General features: G+C 45.3%; 1 non-coding gene across 1 annotated transcript; it reads left to right on the top strand.

Annotated features, from left to right (window-relative positions):
• Window positions 1–2,441: 2,441 nt before the first annotated feature.
• On the top strand, window positions 2,442–2,513 carry TRNAW-CCA (transfer RNA tryptophan (anticodon CCA)). Its single transcript has one exon. It is a non-coding gene; the product is annotated as a tRNA-Trp (tRNA).
• Window positions 2,514–8,082: the final 5,569 nt, after the last annotated feature.

Here is an 8,082-nt window from a genome sequence, read left to right as displayed (position 1 = left end):
TATTTAAGGAATTAATGATAGAGTGCCATGAAAACTGTGCCAACCACATACAAAACGAAGCCAAAATATTAGCTGTATAAAATATGTTTATATACATTCAGAATTTTAATGAGATTCCTCTGATATGTTATAAATTAAATGCCAAATTGATCTGTGCCTAAGCACAGATCACACAGGTATTAAAAAGAATTTAGGTAATACGTGTAGGTGCAGATTTAAAAGTTCGTATTTAGGGAATTTTAGGAAAAATGCTTTCCTCAGTTTGAACAGGTAAAAAATCCTTAGACATTATTGTTTGTATCCACTGAAAAACAAAAGCTGAGAAATTTTATGGTTAGCTGAGGAAAGCTGTGGTAGTTTTTTCCATAGATCCCTTGGCCCCATTTAGAGTATTGCTGGATGACTCTCATTTCTACACTGTAATTTCCAGCTTATCCTAAATATAGACACTGGATTTGAGCCATCCTAATTAAACTGTGAAATTCTTTTGTCATGAGGGCTGATGCTTCTGAAATCAATTTCAAGGCTTACACAAGCAGTGTATGTCACCTTCCTGGTTTTCTTTCACTTTATGAATTTATCTAGAAATAATAAACTGCAAATAATATTTTAGTGGCAAATCTATGCCATCTTTTTGGTCCAGGCTGTACTTTTTAAAAAATATCATTATCAACTTACTTCTGTGTAATAGAGATTGAATTCCTTTTTTCCAGTTTTCCACACTAAAGTAACTCCCCTCTTTCTACACAAAGTTTAAGTCTTTATGTAATAAGCCAAGAAAGTGAGCTAAAACGGTTTTGCCTAAGGCTACCTAGAAAAACAAGTATGGTATCCTTCTGTTGTTACACAAAATCCATGTCTTTTCTTGACACACAGCTGTTAGAGATAATGGGATTTTCACTAAGGGAATAGAGGTGAGAAATCAAACACAAAATTTCAGCTCAAATCAACTCATGGGATAAGGCAGCAGGCCTGGTATAGAATCTCGCTCAGGAGCGCCGGTGGTTTCCAAGCCTTCCTGTGAGCTGGCCCCCAGCCTAGAGCTGTATCCAGGAACTGTCTGGAGCTGTACAGTCCACTTCTGGGCTAGCGTGGAGACCCCTCCCTCAGGGAGGGGACCTGCAGCCATGCCCCAACTCCTTCTACCTTGGCGAGCTCCAGGCTGCAGTCACTGGGCTGGGATTGTTGGAGACCAGGTTTCCTCAGACACAGCATGAAGCAAAGGAGGAAATACAAGAGACTGTAACAGTTCTATAAGAAGATTGCAAAACATTTATTTTTATTTGCCTGTGTTGGTTCTTAGGAGATTCTTAGGGGGCTCAGTGTCAAAGGCGTCACCAAGAGTCCAACACAACTGAGCAACTGGGCACACATGCAGGCCAGGTGTTAGTTGTGGCATGTGGGAAGCTAGTTCCCTGACCGGGGATCGAACGCAGGTCCCCTGCATTTCGAGTGTGGAGTCTTAGCCAGTGGACCACCGGGGAAGTCCTGCAAATCACTCTAAATGTCTCTGGGGGTGCAGTTTGAAGGTAATTTTAAATGGACTCAGATTTGTTCTTGGGCTTCAGCTTCCAGAATGCCATTTTGCAAGAAGTCTTCCTGATGGTTCTGAGGTATTGGTAGTGTGTCTGTTGTTTAAATTGCCTTTGAAAGGCAGAAATACTTGGAATCGTGTGCTTGTTCTAGGGCTTCTGGGGTCAGAGAGCAAAAAATAAGCACTCTGTGAGCTGAAGTTGGCCTCACAGTGTTTCTCAATCCTAGTTGCACATTAGAAAACCACCTCAGGCCTTTTGAAATAGACAGAACCTAGTCCCACCTCCCCTGGAGAAGGAAATGGCAACCCACTCCAGTACTCTTGCCTGGAAAAATCCCATGGATGTAGAAGCCTGGTAGGCTACATACAGTCCATGGGGTCGCAAAGAGTCGGACACGACCGAGAGACTTCTCTTTCTTTTCTTTCTAGTCCCACCTCAGACCAACTGAGTCATTTTCTTTGGAGAGGGAAGCAATGTATGAGTCTATTTTAAAAGCTCCCCTGCACTCTTAGAGCTTCCCAGGTGGTGCTAGTGGTAAAGAATCTGCCTCCTAATGCAGGAGATGCAAGAGATGTGTGTTCATTCCCTGGAGAAGGAAATGGCAAGCCACTCCAGTATTCTTGCCTGGAGAATCCCATGGACACTCGAGCCTGGTGGGCTACAGTCCCTGGGATCACAAAGAGTCAGACACGACTGAGCACTCACGCACACACATACAGAGGAAGAGGACTCTAGCTTGTCCCTGGGTACTGACCAGAGTGGGGGTTCCAAATCCTGATGTTGTCAGCAGACCATGGCGGTGTCCTGGGGATTTCCTGGAGAGTTGCAAAAGTTTAAATGTTAGTGTTAATATGCTTCATTTAAAACAAAGTTATAATTCTAGATAGCTATCCTAGAAGGTGGGCTTCCCTGGTGGCTTAGTGGTTAAAGCGTCTGCCTCCAATGCAGGAGACCCGGGTTCGATCCCTGGGTTGGGAAGATCCCCTGGAGAAGTAAAATGGTAACCCACTCCAGTATTCTTGCCTGGAGAATCCCATGGACAGAGAAGCCTGGTAGGCTACAGTCCACGGGGTCGCAAAGAGTCGGACACAACTGAGCGACTTCACTTACTTACTTACTCACTTATCCTAGAAGGTAGAACAAGCCAGAAGGATACAACCAGAGGTAAAATAAATAAATTACACAACAGAATGGCCCCAAACTTAGTTTTCTCTGGGTTGGTCTACGTTATGAAGAACCAAAATAAAGGGAAATGGGTGTTAAGATACAGAAATCATGACAAATTTTGGTATGCAGCATTTTTTCCCGTTGATCTGGCAGTATTAGTAGTCGCATCAGCCACTCAGCTGCATCCGACTCTTTTTGAGCCCGTGGACTGTAGCCCTCCAGCCTCCTCTGTCCAATGGATTCTCCAGGCAAGGATGCTGGAGTGGGTTGCCATGCCCTCCTCCAGGGGATCTTCCCGATCCAGGGATCGAACCCACATCTCCTCCATTGGCAGGTGGGTTCTTTACCACTGAGCCACCTGGTGGGGGGTGTGTGTGGGGGTGTGTGTGTGTGTTAGTTGCTCAGTGCGGTATTGATACTTGGTGGTACTTGGCACGAATTTTCTATTTTAGCTACTAGATTATACATTATAATACTGTCAAGTGGACATCATGAATGTCACTGAAGAAATGGTCCATCCTTGCGCTAAAGACACAGGTACACTCTGAAAAGGACGCAGCTTTTCCAGTGCTAACCGCCAGTATAACGCAGTGATTCTCAAACTTGCATGTGAGAGAATCACTGAGGCTCGCTGAAACAGACCACTTGTTGCCTCCCCAGCGTTTCCAACTTGTTAGCTCCAAGGTGGGACCTGAGGATTTGCTTTTCTAACAGTTTCACACATGTTGCTGTTCTGGGGCCTTTGCTTTGAGAACTGCTAGTCTGAAGCATTAGAAAAGCATTTCACAAGTTTGTTTTACTTCGTGTATGTCCTGGCCCAGGTTTTTCAGGAACAGAGCTTGAGGCTAAAGCTTTTTTGCTAATACTTTATATTGGGGTGTACTTTTCCTGGGAGGCTGGTGTGAGGGGTACCAGAAACAGGAAACAAAGGAGGAGGGAAGACCGACCCCCATTGGGCTGCTGGGCGACCCTCAAGATGTAACAAGCCAGCTTTTTGCCTGCAGAGAGCAAGGTGGAGAACTTATCCACCAGCTCCCTCTAGTCTCTCATCTCCAGTTTATTAAAGCTGCCTCAGGAATATCCCCCCGACTTCTGAAAGTGTTAGTCGTTCAGTTGTGTCCGTCTTTGTGACCCCATAGACTGTAGCCCACCAGGCTCCTCTGTCCATGGGATTCTCCAGGCAAGGATACTGGAATGGGTTGCTGTGCCCTTCTCCAGGGGATCTTCCTGACCCAGGGATCGAACCTGGGTCTCCTGCATTGCAGGCAGATTCTTTACCATCTGAGCCACTAGGGAAGCCCATAAGAATACTGGAATGGGTTTCCATGTCCTCTTCTACTTCTGGATCATGTCATTTTCTAGACCCGGCGGCCACTGGAGAAGCTAGTCTCTATGGACCTAAGCCTGCCAGTGGACAGATATGGCAGCTGGCACCACACACAGGGTCATAGGTTCAAAGGCTCCCAGCATGAGGGACCCATTCCAAGGGCCAGTCCAAGGTTTAGCTGTTGCTAGGGTAACTTCCATCGGGGGAAGACAGGGGCCAACCCAGAGTAGCACATGAGAGGACACTGTCAGTAATCAGTGCTTCTCAGATTATTTGCTGTGAATGACGTGCTTTAAAACTTTCCATTGACCCCTGGGCTCCTGTCTCAACAAGGCCTGCTGTGCCAGGCTGGCACGAGCATGGTCACGTGTAACTCACGCCTGAGCTCAGCAACTCCAGATTCGGCCAAACCCCGTCCAGCTGAGGAGACCCTGGCCACACAGCTGGAGCTTGTGGAGATGCCAAATTGTCCCACAGGTCTCCGGATGCTGGCTTTCAACTTTTTGTCCTTCTCTCCCTGTGAACTGGTGACAAATAGCAGACCAGGATGCCTGCAGACAGCTCTGAGTAGCACCAGTATAGATTATTCTAGATCAGATCCTACTGTTATGGCTTCATACTTCCCTTTATTATGCATGTCATATGTTATAAGAAGCAGAGAGAGCAGTTTATCAGAGGCTTAGCAAAACCAGAATAGTATCTACTGTTCGGTTCAGTTCAGTTCAGTCGTTCAGTCGCTCAGTCCGACTCTGCGACGCCATGAACCACAGCACGCCAAGCCTCCCTGTCCATCATCAACTCCCGGAATCCACCCAAACTCATGTCCATTGAGTCGGTGATGCCATCCAACCATCTCATCCTCTGTTGTCCCCTTCTCCTCCTGCCCTCAGTCTTTCCCAGCATCAGGATCTTTTCAGATAAGTCAGCTCTTCACATCAGGTGGCCAAAGTACTGGAGTTTCACCTTCAACATCAGTCCTTCCAATAAACACCCAGGACTGATCTCCTTTAGGATGGACTGGTTGGATCTCCTTGCAGTCCAAGGGACTCTCAAGAGTCTTCTCCAACACCACAGTTCAAAAACATCAATTCTTCAGCGCTCAGTTTTCTTTATAGTCCAACTCTCACATCCATACATGACCACTGGAAAAACCATAGCCTTGACTAGATGGACCTTTGTTGACAAAGTAATGTCTCTGCTTTTTAATATGCTATCTAGGTTGGTCATAACTTTCCTTCCTAGGAGTAATTGTCTTTTAATTTCATGGCTGCAATCACCATCTGCAGTGATTTTGGAGCCCAAGTATCTAATGTAGAGCTATCAAATAATTTTTAAACGTGCAAACTTTAGAACAAATAAGTAATATATGTCCAAGTCAAGTGCATTATTGCTTATTGTGCTCTTTGCATATAACGTGTTAAAAATATTTACCCTTTCGAACTCTAACGGAAGCTCAATGAGAGGTCAGCATAGACAGTGCAGTAGGAATGGGTCTTTGAAGTCAGAGAAACTTGGTATATAAATTCTGTTTCTGCTCCTTGCTAACTGTAATTCTAAGAAAATCATAACTATGAATCTTGTGTTTCTGTATCAGTATGTAGAAATAGGGACAGAAGAATTATCACTTTTAAAGTGAGTCATAAACGCAATGTCATATAATAAATATGTGCATTTAGAAATTACTCACAAATGTTAGCTCTGGTCCCTTTGTCTCTGTACAATCCAGTGAGCTTCCTACTGATGTTTTAGTAATAACATCAGCATCTATTTTGTGTTTTGAGATTAAAGGAAGGGCAGAGGTCCAAAATATTGGCATTGGCTTTTGGCCAATGGATAACTAATGGTTCATAAGGCAGAAGCTGAAAAGGGGAGAGACTGAACATTGCTTCTGCCAATATCTAAGACCTAAGACACCAAGATTGGCATCCAGGACCTGTTAAAAGAGGTCTTGCTCTGATGAACCATCTCAGCCTAGGGTTGGAGCTCCCAAGTGATGCATTGCGTGCATGCATGGTCAGTCGTGTCCTACTCTTTGCAATCTCATGGACTGTAGCCCACCAGGCTCCTCTGTCCATGGGATTCTCCAGGCAAGAATACTAGAGTGGGTTGCCATGCTCTCCTCCAGGGGATCTTCCCAACCCAGGGACTGAACCTGAGTCTCTTGTGTCTCCTACGTTGGCAAGTAGATTCTTTACCACAGAGCCATCAGTTCTACCGGGAAGTGGCACTAACTTGGAGGCATTTTACACTCTTCTCTCTGGCCCCCAATGATTTCTGTCTCTTTAACCTATGAAACACATCGACACCCTCCAAGGCCCACAACAGTTTCATCACATTCTAAACTCAGCTCAAAGTTCAGGATGCCATTATTTGACTCAGGTTCAGGTGTGGAGGAGGTGCCTCAGGAATATTTCTTATGTGCAACTCTGATGGGGAGCCCATTTCTATCCATAAGTCTAAACTAAAGAGAGAAGTTATGTGTCCCCTACATGTACATGCAGTGGTGTGGCAGACACAGGGCACCCGCTATAAATATTCTTGTGCAATAATGGGAAAAGTGCGGGCCAAGAAAGTAAGTCATTGGTCCATAGCAGTTTTGAAATCTTTTTGGGAAAACAATCTTGGAAATTCTGGGATTAGATATGAAGGCCCGGAAAAAGTCTCCTTGTCTCTTGACTCCATCCCCCAAGCCATCCTCCTTTTTCAAGAAATGTAGCATTTGTTTGCAGCTGAGTAGTTTTATTGACCTGCCTCCTGCCAGTAGACTTTCAGGGGTCCAAATGCCTCTTGTCATTTTGTACTGATTCTGAATATTCATTCCAGCCCAATTGTATTTCTCCCAGCAAAATCCTTTCAAATTCTGTGGGCTGCCTTAGACTGTCTTTGTGGTTCTTTCCACTAAACAGCAGCCATGCCTCCAAACCCCCGTCTAATGAGACCTTGGGCTTTTCAGGGTCTGGTTGTTCAACAGAGAGGATCTGCCACATATACCCTTACTCTTTCAAAGGACCTCCCGTGTGACTGAATAGTACTCAGGGGCATCGACTTTGACTGTTCTGTAGATGTAACAGAAGATTTTATACTCCTACCTTCAGCTTCGTCTCTGGGCCATATTTTGCTGAGAGTGCCCTGGATTTGACTTTTACCTGGAAACCATTTTTAACGTTGAAAAAGAGAGTGACAGTGCTAGTCACTTGGTCATGTCCAACTCTTTATGACCCCATGGACAGAGGAGGCTGGCGGGCTACAAGAATACTGCTGCAAGAAATACAAGAATTCTGGCAGGCTGCAAGAATACTGGAGTGGGTTGCCATTCCCTTCTCCAGGGGATCTCCTCAACCCAGGGATCGAACCTGGGTCTCATACGTTGCAGGCAGATTCTTTACTGTCTGAGTCACCAGGGAAGTCCTTTTAGCTTTAGCAATAGCTATTTGTTATCTTGAGGGTCTGAGAACTTTCAAATCCAGTAAGTCCTGGCTCCTTTGTGACGAACAGTCCTTCCCACAATTTATGTCTTTTCTCTCGCATGTACTATAAACAGCAAAAAGAAACCATTTGGTACCTTCAACAACTTGCTTGGAAACCTCTTTAATTCATCTGACATATGTTCTACTTTCCACGTTTCTGCAGGTGATAATGTTGCAAACCTTTCCACCGCTATTTAACCAAGATCCCCTTCCTCCGGTTTCCAGAAATACATTTGTGATTTCCTTGTAAGTCCTAACTCAGAGTCCTCAAAACCTATGGTGCTACTAATAGTCTGTGCAAGGAAATGTATCCTTCTCTGCTGCTGCTGCTGCTGCTAAGTCACTTCAGTCGTGTCCAACTCTGTGCGACCCCATAGATGGAAGCCCACCAGGCTCCCCCGTCCCTGGGATTCTCCAGGCAAGAACACTGGAGTGGGTTGCCATTTCCTTCTCCAATGTGTGAAAGTGAAAAGTAAAAGTGAAGTCGCTCAGTCGTGTCTGACCCTTAGCGACCCCATGGACTGCAGCCTACCAGGCTCCTCCATCCATGGGATTTTCTAACACTTCCCAAAAGTCCAGCTTCCAC

The sequence above is a fragment of the Moschus berezovskii genome, chromosome 11 (genome assembly GCF_049115385.1).
Source record: "Moschus berezovskii isolate FMDL1 chromosome 11, NW_MosBer_1.0, whole genome shotgun sequence".
Lineage (NCBI taxonomy): Eukaryota > Metazoa > Chordata > Mammalia > Artiodactyla > Moschidae > Moschus > Moschus berezovskii.
The sequence above is the reverse complement of the archived record's forward strand: the minus strand, read 5'-3'. Positions and strand labels throughout refer to the sequence as shown.